The following is a 14,885-nucleotide window of genomic DNA, read 5'->3' as shown; positions in this document are numbered from 1 at the left end:
GGGGTGGGGGGGGGGGGGGGTGGGGGGGGGGGGGGGTGGGGGGGGGGGGGGGTGGGGGGGGGGGGGGGTGGGGGGGGGGGGGGGTGGGGGGGGGGGGGGGTGGGGGGGGGGGGGGGTGGGGGGGGGGGGGGGTGGGGGGGGGGGGGGGTGGGGGGGGGGGGGGGTGGGGGGGGGGGGGGGTGGGGGGGGGGGGGGGTGGGGGGGGGGGGGGGTGGGGGGGGGGGGGGGTGGGGGGGGGGGGGGGTGGGGGGGGGGGGGGGTGGGGGGGGGGGGGGGTGGGGGGGGGGGGGGGTGGGGGGGGGGGGGGGTGGGGGGGGGGGGGGGTGGGGGGGGGGGGGGGTGGGGGGGGGGGGGGGTGGGGGGGGGGGGGGGTGGGGGGGGGGGGGGGTGGGGGGGGGGGGGGGTGGGGGGGGGGGGGGGTGGGGGGGGGGGGGGGTGGGGGGGGGGGGGGGTGGGGGGGGGGGGGGGTGGGGGGGGGGGGGGGTGGGGGGGGGGGGGGGTGGGGGGGGGGGGGGGTGGGGGGGGGGGGGGGTGGGGGGGGGGGGGGGTGGGGGGGGGGGGGGGTGGGGGGGGGGGGGGGTGGGGGGGGGGGGGGGTGGGGGGGGGGGGGGGTGGGGGGGGGGGGGGGTGGGGGGGGGGGGGGGTGGGGGGGGGGGGGGGTGGGGGGGGGGGGGGGTGGGGGGGGGGGGGGGTGGGGGGGGGGGGGGGTGGGGGGGGGGGGGGGTGGGGGGGGGGGGGGGTGGGGGGGGGGGGGGGTGGGGGGGGGGGGGGGTGGGGGGGGGGGGGGGTGGGGGGGGGGGGGGGTGGGGGGGGGGGGGGGTGGGGGGGGGGGGGGGTGGGGGGGGGGGGGGGTGGGGGGGGGGGGGGGTGGGGGGGGGGGGGGGTGGGGGGGGGGGGGGGTGGGGGGGGGGGGGGGTGGGGGGGGGGGGGGGTGGGGGGGGGGGGGGGTGGGGGGGGGGGGGGGTGGGGGGGGGGGGGGGTGGGGGGGGGGGGGGGTGGGGGGGGGGGGGGGTGGGGGGGGGGGGGGGTGGGGGGGGGGGGGGGTGGGGGGGGGGGGGGGTGGGGGGGGGGGGGGGTGGGGGGGGGGGGGGGTGGGGGGGGGGGGGGGTGGGGGGGGGGGGGGGTGGGGGGGGGGGGGGGTGGGGGGGGGGGGGGGTGGGGGGGGGGGGGGGTGGGGGGGGGGGGGGGTGGGGGGGGGGGGGGGTGGGGGGGGGGGGGGGTGGGGGGGGGGGGGGGTGGGGGGGGGGGGGGGTGGGGGGGGGGGGGGGTGGGGGGGGGGGGGGGTGGGGGGGGGGGGGGGTGGGGGGGGGGGGGGGTGGGGGGGGGGGGGGGTGGGGGGGGGGGGGGGTGGGGGGGGGGGGGGGTGGGGGGGGGGGGGGGTGGGGGGGGGGGGGGGTGGGGGGGGGGGGGGGTGGGGGGGGGGGGGGGTGGGGGGGGGGGGGGGTGGGGGGGGGGGGGGGTGGGGGGGGGGGGGGGTGGGGGGGGGGGGGGGTGGGGGGGGGGGGGGGTGGGGGGGGGGGGGGGTGGGGGGGGGGGGGGGTGGGGGGGGGGGGGGGTGGGGGGGGGGGGGGGTGGGGGGGGGGGGGGGTGGGGGGGGGGGGGGGTGGGGGGGGGGGGGGGTGGGGGGGGGGGGGGGTGGGGGGGGGGGGGGGTGGGGGGGGGGGGGGGTGGGGGGGGGGGGGGGTGGGGGGGGGGGGGGGTGGGGGGGGGGGGGGGTGGGGGGGGGGGGGGGTGGGGGGGGGGGGGGGTGGGGGGGGGGGGGGGTGGGGGGGGGGGGGGGTGGGGGGGGGGGGGGGTGGGGGGGGGGGGGGGTGGGGGGGGGGGGGGGTGGGGGGGGGGGGGGGTGGGGGGGGGGGGGGGTGGGGGGGGGGGGGGGTGGGGGGGGGGGGGGGTGGGGGGGGGGGGGGGTGGGGGGGGGGGGGGGTGGGGGGGGGGGGGGGTGGGGGGGGGGGGGGGTGGGGGGGGGGGGGGGTGGGGGGGGGGGGGGGTGGGGGGGGGGGGGGGTGGGGGGGGGGGGGGGTGGGGGGGGGGGGGGGTGGGGGGGGGGGGGGGTGGGGGGGGGGGGGGGTGGGGGGGGGGGGGGGTGGGGGGGGGGGGGGGTGGGGGGGGGGGGGGGTGGGGGGGGGGGGGGGTGGGGGGGGGGGGGGGTGGGGGGGGGGGGGGGTGGGGGGGGGGGGGGGTGGGGGGGGGGGGGGGTGGGGGGGGGGGGGGGTGGGGGGGGGGGGGGGTGGGGGGGGGGGGGGGTGGGGGGGGGGGGGGGTGGGGGGGGGGGGGGGTGGGGGGGGGGGGGGGTGGGGGGGGGGGGGGGTGGGGGGGGGGGGGGGTGGGGGGGGGGGGGGGTGGGGGGGGGGGGGGGTGGGGGGGGGGGGGGGTGGGGGGGGGGGGGGGTGGGGGGGGGGGGGGGTGGGGGGGGGGGGGGGTGGGGGGGGGGGGGGGTGGGGGGGGGGGGGGGTGGGGGGGGGGGGGGGTGGGGGGGGGGGGGGGTGGGGGGGGGGGGGGGTGGGGGGGGGGGGGGGTGGGGGGGGGGGGGGGTGGGGGGGGGGGGGGGTGGGGGGGGGGGGGGGTGGGGGGGGGGGGGGGTGGGGGGGGGGGGGGGTGGGGGGGGGGGGGGGTGGGGGGGGGGGGGGGTGGGGGGGGGGGGGGGTGGGGGGGGGGGGGGGTGGGGGGGGGGGGGGGTGGGGGGGGGGGGGGGTGGGGGGGGGGGGGGGTGGGGGGGGGGGGGGGTGGGGGGGGGGGGGGGTGGGGGGGGGGGGGGGTGGGGGGGGGGGGGGGTGGGGGGGGGGGGGGGTGGGGGGGGGGGGGGGTGGGGGGGGGGGGGGGTGGGGGGGGGGGGGGGTGGGGGGGGGGGGGGGTGGGGGGGGGGGGGGGTGGGGGGGGGGGGGGGTGGGGGGGGGGGGGGGTGGGGGGGGGGGGGGGTGGGGGGGGGGGGGGGTGGGGGGGGGGGGGGGTGGGGGGGGGGGGGGGTGGGGGGGGGGGGGGGTGGGGGGGGGGGGGGGTGGGGGGGGGGGGGGGTGGGGGGGGGGGGGGGTGGGGGGGGGGGGGGGTGGGGGGGGGGGGGGGTGGGGGGGGGGGGGGGTGGGGGGGGGGGGGGGTGGGGGGGGGGGGGGGTGGGGGGGGGGGGGGGTGGGGGGGGGGGGGGGTGGGGGGGGGGGGGGGTGGGGGGGGGGGGGGGTGGGGGGGGGGGGGGGTGGGGGGGGGGGGGGGTGGGGGGGGGGGGGGGTGGGGGGGGGGGGGGGTGGGGGGGGGGGGGGGTGGGGGGGGGGGGGGGTGGGGGGGGGGGGGGGTGGGGGGGGGGGGGGGTGGGGGGGGGGGGGGGTGGGGGGGGGGGGGGGTGGGGGGGGGGGGGGGTGGGGGGGGGGGGGGGTGGGGGGGGGGGGGGGTGGGGGGGGGGGGGGGTGGGGGGGGGGGGGGGTGGGGGGGGGGGGGGGTGGGGGGGGGGGGGGGTGGGGGGGGGGGGGGGTGGGGGGGGGGGGGGGTGGGGGGGGGGGGGGGTGGGGGGGGGGGGGGGTGGGGGGGGGGGGGGGTGGGGGGGGGGGGGGGTGGGGGGGGGGGGGGGTGGGGGGGGGGGGGGGTGGGGGGGGGGGGGGGTGGGGGGGGGGGGGGGTGGGGGGGGGGGGGGGTGGGGGGGGGGGGGGGTGGGGGGGGGGGGGGGTGGGGGGGGGGGGGGGTGGGGGGGGGGGGGGGTGGGGGGGGGGGGGGGTGGGGGGGGGGGGGGGTGGGGGGGGGGGGGGGTGGGGGGGGGGGGGGGTGGGGGGGGGGGGGGGTGGGGGGGGGGGGGGGTGGGGGGGGGGGGGGGTGGGGGGGGGGGGGGGTGGGGGGGGGGGGGGGTGGGGGGGGGGGGGGGTGGGGGGGGGGGGGGGTGGGGGGGGGGGGGGGTGGGGGGGGGGGGGGGTGGGGGGGGGGGGGGGTGGGGGGGGGGGGGGGTGGGGGGGGGGGGGGGTGGGGGGGGGGGGGGGTGGGGGGGGGGGGGGGTGGGGGGGGGGGGGGGTGGGGGGGGGGGGGGGTGGGGGGGGGGGGGGGTGGGGGGGGGGGGGGGTGGGGGGGGGGGGGGGTGGGGGGGGGGGGGGGTGGGGGGGGGGGGGGGTGGGGGGGGGGGGGGGTGGGGGGGGGGGGGGGTGGGGGGGGGGGGGGGTGGGGGGGGGGGGGGGTGGGGGGGGGGGGGGGTGGGGGGGGGGGGGGGTGGGGGGGGGGGGGGGTGGGGGGGGGGGGGGGTGGGGGGGGGGGGGGGTGGGGGGGGGGGGGGGTGGGGGGGGGGGGGGGTGGGGGGGGGGGGGGGTGGGGGGGGGGGGGGGTGGGGGGGGGGGGGGGTGGGGGGGGGGGGGGGTGGGGGGGGGGGGGGGTGGGGGGGGGGGGGGGTGGGGGGGGGGGGGGGTGGGGGGGGGGGGGGGTGGGGGGGGGGGGGGGTGGGGGGGGGGGGGGGTGGGGGGGGGGGGGGGTGGGGGGGGGGGGGGGTGGGGGGGGGGGGGGGTGGGGGGGGGGGGGGGTGGGGGGGGGGGGGGGTGGGGGGGGGGGGGGGTGGGGGGGGGGGGGGGTGGGGGGGGGGGGGGGTGGGGGGGGGGGGGGGTGGGGGGGGGGGGGGGTGGGGGGGGGGGGGGGTGGGGGGGGGGGGGGGTGGGGGGGGGGGGGGGTGGGGGGGGGGGGGGGTGGGGGGGGGGGGGGGTGGGGGGGGGGGGGGGTGGGGGGGGGGGGGGGTGGGGGGGGGGGGGGGTGGGGGGGGGGGGGGGTGGGGGGGGGGGGGGGTGGGGGGGGGGGGGGGTGGGGGGGGGGGGGGGTGGGGGGGGGGGGGGGTGGGGGGGGGGGGGGGTGGGGGGGGGGGGGGGTGGGGGGGGGGGGGGGTGGGGGGGGGGGGGGGTGGGGGGGGGGGGGGGTGGGGGGGGGGGGGGGTGGGGGGGGGGGGGGGTGGGGGGGGGGGGGGGTGGGGGGGGGGGGGGGTGGGGGGGGGGGGGGGTGGGGGGGGGGGGGGGTGGGGGGGGGGGGGGGTGGGGGGGGGGGGGGGTGGGGGGGGGGGGGGGTGGGGGGGGGGGGGGGTGGGGGGGGGGGGGGGTGGGGGGGGGGGGGGGTGGGGGGGGGGGGGGGTGGGGGGGGGGGGGGGTGGGGGGGGGGGGGGGTGGGGGGGGGGGGGGGTGGGGGGGGGGGGGGGTGGGGGGGGGGGGGGGTGGGGGGGGGGGGGGGTGGGGGGGGGGGGGGGTGGGGGGGGGGGGGGGTGGGGGGGGGGGGGGGTGGGGGGGGGGGGGGGTGGGGGGGGGGGGGGGTGGGGGGGGGGGGGGGTGGGGGGGGGGGGGGGTGGGGGGGGGGGGGGGTGGGGGGGGGGGGGGGTGGGGGGGGGGGGGGGTGGGGGGGGGGGGGGGTGGGGGGGGGGGGGGGTGGGGGGGGGGGGGGGTGGGGGGGGGGGGGGGTGGGGGGGGGGGGGGGTGGGGGGGGGGGGGGGTGGGGGGGGGGGGGGGTGGGGGGGGGGGGGGGTGGGGGGGGGGGGGGGTGGGGGGGGGGGGGGGTGGGGGGGGGGGGGGGTGGGGGGGGGGGGGGGTGGGGGGGGGGGGGGGTGGGGGGGGGGGGGGGTGGGGGGGGGGGGGGGTGGGGGGGGGGGGGGGTGGGGGGGGGGGGGGGTGGGGGGGGGGGGGGGTGGGGGGGGGGGGGGGTGGGGGGGGGGGGGGGTGGGGGGGGGGGGGGGTGGGGGGGGGGGGGGGTGGGGGGGGGGGGGGGTGGGGGGGGGGGGGGGTGGGGGGGGGGGGGGGTGGGGGGGGGGGGGGGTGGGGGGGGGGGGGGGTGGGGGGGGGGGGGGGTGGGGGGGGGGGGGGGTGGGGGGGGGGGGGGGTGGGGGGGGGGGGGGGTGGGGGGGGGGGGGGGTGGGGGGGGGGGGGGGTGGGGGGGGGGGGGGGTGGGGGGGGGGGGGGGTGGGGGGGGGGGGGGGTGGGGGGGGGGGGGGGTGGGGGGGGGGGGGGGTGGGGGGGGGGGGGGGTGGGGGGGGGGGGGGGTGGGGGGGGGGGGGGGTGGGGGGGGGGGGGGGTGGGGGGGGGGGGGGGTGGGGGGGGGGGGGGGTGGGGGGGGGGGGGGGTGGGGGGGGGGGGGGGTGGGGGGGGGGGGGGGTGGGGGGGGGGGGGGGTGGGGGGGGGGGGGGGTGGGGGGGGGGGGGGGTGGGGGGGGGGGGGGGTGGGGGGGGGGGGGGGTGGGGGGGGGGGGGGGTGGGGGGGGGGGGGGGTGGGGGGGGGGGGGGGTGGGGGGGGGGGGGGGTGGGGGGGGGGGGGGGTGGGGGGGGGGGGGGGTGGGGGGGGGGGGGGGTGGGGGGGGGGGGGGGTGGGGGGGGGGGGGGGTGGGGGGGGGGGGGGGTGGGGGGGGGGGGGGGTGGGGGGGGGGGGGGGTGGGGGGGGGGGGGGGTGGGGGGGGGGGGGGGTGGGGGGGGGGGGGGGTGGGGGGGGGGGGGGGTGGGGGGGGGGGGGGGTGGGGGGGGGGGGGGGTGGGGGGGGGGGGGGGTGGGGGGGGGGGGGGGTGGGGGGGGGGGGGGGTGGGGGGGGGGGGGGGTGGGGGGGGGGGGGGGTGGGGGGGGGGGGGGGTGGGGGGGGGGGGGGGTGGGGGGGGGGGGGGGTGGGGGGGGGGGGGGGTGGGGGGGGGGGGGGGTGGGGGGGGGGGGGGGTGGGGGGGGGGGGGGGTGGGGGGGGGGGGGGGTGGGGGGGGGGGGGGGTGGGGGGGGGGGGGGGTGGGGGGGGGGGGGGGTGGGGGGGGGGGGGGGTGGGGGGGGGGGGGGGTGGGGGGGGGGGGGGGTGGGGGGGGGGGGGGGTGGGGGGGGGGGGGGGTGGGGGGGGGGGGGGGTGGGGGGGGGGGGGGGTGGGGGGGGGGGGGGGTGGGGGGGGGGGGGGGTGGGGGGGGGGGGGGGTGGGGGGGGGGGGGGGTGGGGGGGGGGGGGGGTGGGGGGGGGGGGGGGTGGGGGGGGGGGGGGGTGGGGGGGGGGGGGGGTGGGGGGGGGGGGGGGTGGGGGGGGGGGGGGGTGGGGGGGGGGGGGGGTGGGGGGGGGGGGGGGTGGGGGGGGGGGGGGGTGGGGGGGGGGGGGGGTGGGGGGGGGGGGGGGTGGGGGGGGGGGGGGGTGGGGGGGGGGGGGGGGGGGGGGGGGGGGGGGGGGGGGGGGGTGTTGGGGTATTGGTGGTGGGGGGGGGGGTGGGCTGTGGGGGGGGGGGGGGGGGGGGGGTTTGGGGGGGGGGGGGGGGGGGGGGGGGTTGGGGGGGGAAGGGGGGGTTGGGGGGGGGGGGGGGGGGGGAGGGGGGTTGTGGGGGGGGGGGGGAACAAGAAGAAACTGATAAAATGCAAAGAAACCAAGAAGAAACTGATAAAATGCAAACAACAAAGAAAACAAGAAACTGATAAAATGCAAAGAAACCAAAAAGAAACTAATAAAATGCAAAGAAACCAAAAAGAAACTGATAAAATGCAAACAAAACTAACACAAAACAACAAAACAGCAAAACAACTCCTCCTTCAACTCCTCCTCCACCAACCACAAACAACCACCACCAACTCTTTCGCCTCTCATACACCCACAGAGCTCACCAACCGACCAGGGGTCCAGAGGACCAGCAGGGGATGATGTCACTAAGGAGGGTGTGCCCTGTCGCTTAGCAACCGGGCTCCACCTGCCTGGCTTTTCCTCTCCCCCCCAGCCATGGGAGCTTTGGGGGCAGGAGGGATCTAGCGATTGGGGGCCGGGAGGGGGAGAGGCGGCCAGATCTCCACCCAGCACAGATCCGGAGTTGTTGAATGAGACCTTCCTTTAGGCCGTCCAAGCCCACAGTACAAAGCACAGGCCACTTGGCATCAGCAGGATCAGAGGCCCCCAACAGAGCAGACCATTCTGCTCTTCTTCCAAGCTTGGGGGGGAAAGAGGCCTTTTGGCCTGGCCCTGAAGGCATGCGAAGAAGGCAGCCGAGACTCATGGGGGTGTCGTCGAAAGATGGGGTGCCGCCCCTGAAGAAGCGCTGTTTCTAGTCCTCACCCAGCTCACTTCTCACAGGCCGGGGCTGTGGGGCAGGGGTGGGGCAGAGCATAGACAGCAAGGCTGGAGAGGAAGACTTGCAAGAGCTCCACACGGGCCCCAGAGAACCGCTGCCAGTCAGTGATGGCCTTGGGGGGACCAGTGGCCCCACTCCTTAGGGATTCCTGCTTGTGCTTGGGACTTCAGCCAAGCCCAGTGGCTCTGGCCCCGCAGAAATGGGTCTCCGGGAACACAGGAATGGCTGCTTCCTGGAACTTCAGCTATCCCTTCTCATGGGCAACATGGCCCGTTTTCTGCTACTTGTCCCCAGTGAAACTGGATCTTGATTTTGTCTCTGTGTTGCTTTGGGGGAGGATTTGAAGGGCTGTATTTCCTGGAATGGTTAGCAAAAAGATGAGAACTTTGCCGTTTTTCTTTCATGCCCTCCATAAACATTGACCTGGCTACAACCCCAATGGTTGTCTTTGAGATGATAGAATCATCAGAGTTGGCAGAGACCACAACTACCCTCGTGTCCAACCCCCTGCCATGCACAGAGACGCTATCAGAGCACTCCTGGCAGATGGCCATCCCGTTTCTTTTGGAAAACCTCCCAAGAAGAAGAGTCCGCCACCGTCTGAGTCAGAGTTTTCCACTGTTGAACAGCCCTTGCTGTCAAGAAGTCCCTCCAAATGTTTACGTGGGATCTCTTTTCTTACCATTTGAACCCACTCATCTGTGTCTCAGTCTCTGGAGTTGCAGAAAACAAGCTTGTTCCAGATGAGTGGTGGCGAACCTATGGCACGGGTGCCAGAGGTGGCACTCAGAGCCCTCTCTGTGGGCACACGCAAACAGAGTGCCCCCCCCCCCCATCTAGGCTGGCCTGGGCCGCTGGGCCCGATTATTAGCATTAAACCTAAGACCAAGTTTTGGGGAAGCAGTGTAGGTAACCCTGTCAAGCGCTGGGTTTGCTTGAGCAAAGAAATGCAGCATAGAAATATTTGAATGAATAAATAAAAGTGTGATCTGTGAGTCCTGAAAATACCTCTGAATCAAATTGTAAAACACCCAAATTTTCAAATCCTGATATTTAGATCCCTGTTCTTTTCCTGAGAGGGCTCACTTTAGAAGCACACGTGCAGCTTAATTTCTAAAAATGGAACACTTCAGCCACATTGCATATCAAAGAGGAAGGAAGCGACAGTCCCAGGAAATCTTTGCAAAGTAAACCCGGTGGAGAGCAAGTGACTGGGCCAGAGCCAGAAATACTCTCATGATCTGCCCATTTCTGGTTTGATCCTGCCATGTCTCCCGCCCGGAATGTGGGATCCTTTACTCATCCCCCCCCCCCTTTTCATCACTGTGAGTGGATGTACTTCCTCACTCTTTGTAGTTTTGCTCCCTGTAAGAAACAATCTGGACAAAGTTGGTGAAGCAGGTAACAAAGCTTTTATTGGTTCTCGGTCTTGCAAGCCCGGGTGCCCTCTCAGAGAGAGACACACAGTTCCCTGGCTGTGCAGCAGCTTATATTTCCATTTTAGGACCACCCAATCCCTCCCTCTCATCTCCATTGGCAGGAGATAAGAGGGCTTAGCCTATTACAATTCATCTGGACATATTATGTCATATACCAGGTGGCATCTCCTCCAATTAATATTTCTTTATATGGTCAATTCCTGCAATTAGTGTCAACCCTGTCAGTATCTTCATGATATATTTTCTTTCTGTTAGGACATTGTAGGTTCATCCAAAGGTTGCTTATCAGCAGGTGCCTCTCTTGACCCAGGCCTACTAATTGGAACTTGGATCCTGTCCCACCTACCTATAACTATTGAATCCGGGCTTCAGCAGCATCTTAAAATGTTTCTTTATAAGATTTAAGTCAAAATATTGGATTAAACTGGTAGCTATCCGTCTAAAAGGCTTAATCGGATTTCTCAATAGAGTTTCTGCGGGCCAGCTAGCATCTAGGGCCCTCTCTAAAGGAGCAAACTGCCTTATGAACTGAGAAAAAGACATTTTCTTTGGCTATATCAAAGAGTTATACAAAGATTTTCATAAAGCATGCTCAAAATACATAAATTCTTTAAGTTCCATTACTTAGTTACAATATAGAAGCATTTTAAACATAAAAACGTATTATGAACTTTCCCCTACTAAACTCTTAAACCCTTTTTCCTGCCAGCTCATTAGAGCAAGTATACAGACAAGCACACGTTATCGTTACACTCCCTTTTTCTACTAACGGACTTCAAAGAAGGAGATATGACAGTCAAGCCATTAATCTCTCCTTCTGTTCCAATTAGTATCGTTCAGGTGGGATATGATCTCAGAGCAGGTGTGCTTTATCCCAATTAGCCAACAACAAACTTTAAGACTTCTATCTGCTGCCAAGGTCACTATGCTCCCTTCTTGATGGACTTCAAAAGAGGAGACATGATAACCGTGGAGTCAACTGGACTTCTAACATCTTTAAAGTGAACTTTATATGAACTCTACATAAACTTTTATAAAGCTAAATTATAGTGAGTGTTTAACAACCTTTGTATTTTCTGTGAAGGCTATATTCTTTGTGTGTGCACTAAAATATGTTTATCTGTGAAAATACTTATTATAGTCTTACATTTTAGGAAAACACTTAATAATACCTTCTTTGTGTAAAAGCAACATTTTGCCATCTCTCACACTCCCCGAGTAATACCTTATCAATAAGATACTTCCTGTTGTAGTTCTGTGAGTGGGGAGGAATGTAGGTTTTTATGGCTCTGGGAAAGGCTGCATCATGTCTGGACTGCAGCGTGAGAGGGGTGCTATCCCCCCCCTTGGAAACTGGTAGTCAGGGGTGGCGTTAAGTGACAGGGGGCATCACGGGGGGGGGGCGGTATAATGGAGGGCGCTTTGCTGCTGATGCTTCAGTTCCGGCAACAGAGGTCCAAATGCTTATTCCTGATGCTGCACACAGAGTCCGGGGGGGGGGGGGGGGGGGGCAGAAACACATAAGTTGAAATGTTAAGTTTTTAAGGTACCACTATTAGAGTTTTGTTTTGGGACCACAGACCAGCACAGCTACTACCCCTTTGCAGCGGTGGACAAGCTCAGCCCAGCCAATTCTTTCCGCCAAGCCAAGCCAGGGTTCGAACCGAGGTCCCCAGTCTAGCGTTGCCAGCTCTTGGAGATTTGGGGTGTGGAAGCTATGAAGGGGAAGGGAGGGCTGAGGAGAGGAGGGACTTCAGGGCGGAATAACGCCACAAAGCCCGCTTCCCAAAGCGCCTATTAATAATAATAATAATAATAATAATAATAATAATAATAATAATAATAATAATAATAATAATAATAATGATGATGATGATGATAATAATATGCATTTATTAATAATAGCCACATTTTATGAATAATTATTAATAACTATTAATAACTATAATATCTATTAATAATACCTATTAATAATAATACGCCATAAAGCCCGCTTCTCAAAGCACCTAAATAATAATAACAACAACAACAACACATTTTATTAATAATATGCCATATTTTATTAATAATAATTAATAATAATATGCTTTTATTGTCACGAAATTACAATTTCTGCAAGGTAACTGCTCTCCAGCCACCGCCTGGAGGTTGGCAAGCCCACTCTGCCGCGCTCAGCCCTGACAGGCGAGCCTCTTGCCCCCCCCCCCCCCCCCCCCAAAAACAGACCCCCCCCCCCCCCCCCCCCCCCCCCTGCAAAAGCAGACCCCCGCCCGCTGGGCTCCCTTCAGGGAATCCACGTGGACCCGGAGAGCCAATCACAAAGAGCGAGGAAAGAGGCGGGATTGGCTGAGAAGGAGCTTGGATTTGCATCGATGAAGTCACCCCAAGAGAAAGGGGTGGGCGTGGGCGGGGCACCGCTTCTGCCCCGCCTATTCTCCTCTCATTGGAGGAGAGGGTCGGAGGAGGCGCGGGGGAGCAATTCGGAGGCGTGGTTCCAGGGAGAAAGAGGCCGGCTGATTGGGCAGTGGGCAAAGAGCGGGGCGGGGCCAGCGGCCTGTCTCCCCTCCCCCAGTTCTCCGTCGACATCTGTCCAGAGGCGCGGAGGAGGCCGGAAGGAGCCGCGTGGGACCCCCCCTCTTCCTGCCCCGCAGGTAGTTTCCCCCCCACCTTTGACCCTGCCCCTCCCTTGAACTTTGACCCTCCCGCGAGGCGAAGCACCCCCCCTCCCTCCCTCTGCCCGCCGGAGCGACTCTCGCCCTTCCGCGGAGCCTTCTCCTTTCTCGGGTTTCTCCCCCGCTTACCAGACGAGACCTACAACAGCCCTGCGAGGTAGGCCAGGCTCTGAGGCGCTCATGGGGGGTTTGTTTTCACAACACGCCCCCTGCCAGGTAGGCTAGCGTAAGAGAGAGGGACTCCACCTGCAGGCACAGGGAATGGTTCTATATGCACCTTGGCTGTGGTTTACCTGGACAAGGCGTGACGGTGTTACAGGAATGGATCAGTTCCCTTGTATGTGGTGTCCTGCTGAGCTGCATGAATTAGCCTGGAACAGAGGTGTCAAACTCGTGGCCCTCCAGATGTTGTGGACTACAGTTCCCATCATCCCCTGCCAGCACGATGCTGGCATGGGGATGATGGGAACTGTAGTCCATGACATCTAGAGGGCTGCGAGTTTGACACCTGTGGCCTGGAAGCCAGCGTGCAGTCGCTGAAGAGGGTCCCCCAGACCCCTTGCTAGAGGCAGGCGCGGGGCGGAGGGGGCGGCGGTGGCTGTGCTCCTGAGCCTGGAGGCTCTGTGGCCGTGGAGGCGGGCAGACAGGAAGAGCCCAGTCCCCAGCCTACGAGGCTCAGCAGGCGCTCTCTGCCCCCCCCCCCCATCTTGCAGCGCTGATGTTACAGGCTCTTTTGATTTTGGGGGTGAGTCATTGGCGCTCCCTCCTCTCCCATGCAAAATGTTTGGCCGAGTGACAGCTGAGGCAGGAGGGCCTCGCAGTGCGGGGGCGGAGGGCCGAAGGAATGCTGCTGTCGAGAACAGTTTCCTAATCAGTCCTCTGGGCCGCCGTTTCTTCAGGAAAAGAAAACTAGAACAGCCAGGTCCCGGAAGAGTGCTGAGACCTGACCGTCCTGCATCCCCCCGTCCTTTCCCCCCTTACAAAGAATCTTTGTGCTGGAAATACTGACGGCATAATTCACTCTCGGGTGCCACCCTGCCATAGAATGCTAGAGCTGGAGGAGACCCCAAAGGCCATCAAGTCCAAAAACCATTTCAATGCAGGAACACACCATCAAAGCACTCCTGACATGTGGCCACCCAGCCTCTCTTTAAAAACCTCCAAAGAAGGAGACTCCACCACACTCCAGGGTAGTGCATCAGACTGTCACACAACCCTTGCTGTCAGGAAGGCTTTCCTGATGTTCAGGTGGAATCTCTTTTCCTGCACCTTGAACCCATGACTCCTGGTCCTAGTCCCTGGAGCAGCAGAAAACAAGCTTGCTCCCTCACCGACATGACATCCCTTCAAATATCTAAACAGGGCTATCATGTCACCTCTTCACCTTCCTTTCTCCAGACTAAACATCCCCAGCTCCCTAAGTCTCTCCTCATAGGGCATGGAGTCCAGACCTTTTACCATTTTGGTTACCTGGACCTGATCCAGCTTGTCAATTTCCTTCTTGAATTGCGGTGCCCAGAACTGTACACAATATTCCAGCGGAGGTTTGATCAATGCAGAATAGAAAGGTACTAAGGAGCAGCAGTGGCGTAGGAGGTTAAGAGCTCGTGCATCTAATCTGGAGGAACTGGGTTTGATTCCCAGCTCTGCCGCCTGAGCTGTGGAGGCTTATCTGGGGAATTCAGATTAGCCTGTGCACTCCCACACACGCCAGCTGGGTGACCTTGGGCTAGTCACAGCTTCTCGGAGCTCTCTCAGCCCCACCCACCTCACAGGGTGTTTGTTGTGAGGGGGGAAGGGCAAGGAGATTGTCAGCCCCTTTGAGTCTCCTGCAGGAGAGAAAGGGGGGATATAAATCCAAACTCTTCCTCCTCCTCCTGCTCCTCTTCTTCTTCTACTACTACTGCTACTACTACTTCTACTACTACTACTACTAAGTCCATCTATTCTAGACAGTATACTCCTCTTGATGCAGCCCAGAATTGCATTGGCTTTCTTGGCTGCTGCGTCACACTGCTGACTCATATTTAGTTTATGGTCCACTAAGACTCCCAGATCCCTTTCACATGTTGTGTTGTCAAGCCAGATGCCACCCATCTTAAATCTTTGCACTTCACTTTTTCCACCTAAGTGTAGTATCCTACATTTATCTCTGTTGAAATTCATTTTGTTTGTTTTGGCCCAGTTCTCTCATCTGTCCAGGTCATTTTGAATTCTGACTCTTTCCCCCAGGGTATTAGCTACCCCCTCCTAATTTGGTGTCCTCTGCAAATTTGATTAACATGCCCTCTAAGCCATAATCCAAGTCATTGATAAAAAATATTGAATAGCACTGGACCCGGGACAGAACTCTGTGGCCCCCCACTAGTCACTTCTTTCCAGGATGAAGATGAGCCATTAATTAGCACCCATTGGGTTCAGTCAGTCAACCAATTATGAATCCATCTAACAGTAACATTGTCTAGTCCACATTTCACTAGCTTACTTGTGAGAATATTATAGGGCACCTTGCCAGCTCCAAGGTGGGAAATATTTGGTGATTTGGGAGGGTGAGGCCTCGGGGGAGGGGGGAGTTTGGGGAGGGGTCTCAGTGGAGTCCATGTCCATGGACTCCACCCCTCCAAAGCCGTCATCCTACCTTGGTCATGTGGAGGCTGGCAACTCAACTCCCTGCCCCTAACCTTTCCTGTAGGATTTTCCGGTACAGTTTGCCTGTCAGCGTGTCTGTGCAAATAGCTGTGACTTTCAAAAGCTCCCGTGGAAATAAATGCTGTCGGCCT

Source organism: Sphaerodactylus townsendi, linkage group LG15, assembly GCF_021028975.2.
Source record: "Sphaerodactylus townsendi isolate TG3544 linkage group LG15, MPM_Stown_v2.3, whole genome shotgun sequence".
In the NCBI taxonomy this organism is placed as follows: Eukaryota; Metazoa; Chordata; class Lepidosauria; order Squamata; family Sphaerodactylidae; genus Sphaerodactylus; species Sphaerodactylus townsendi.
Note: the sequence above shows the minus strand (reverse complement) of the source record.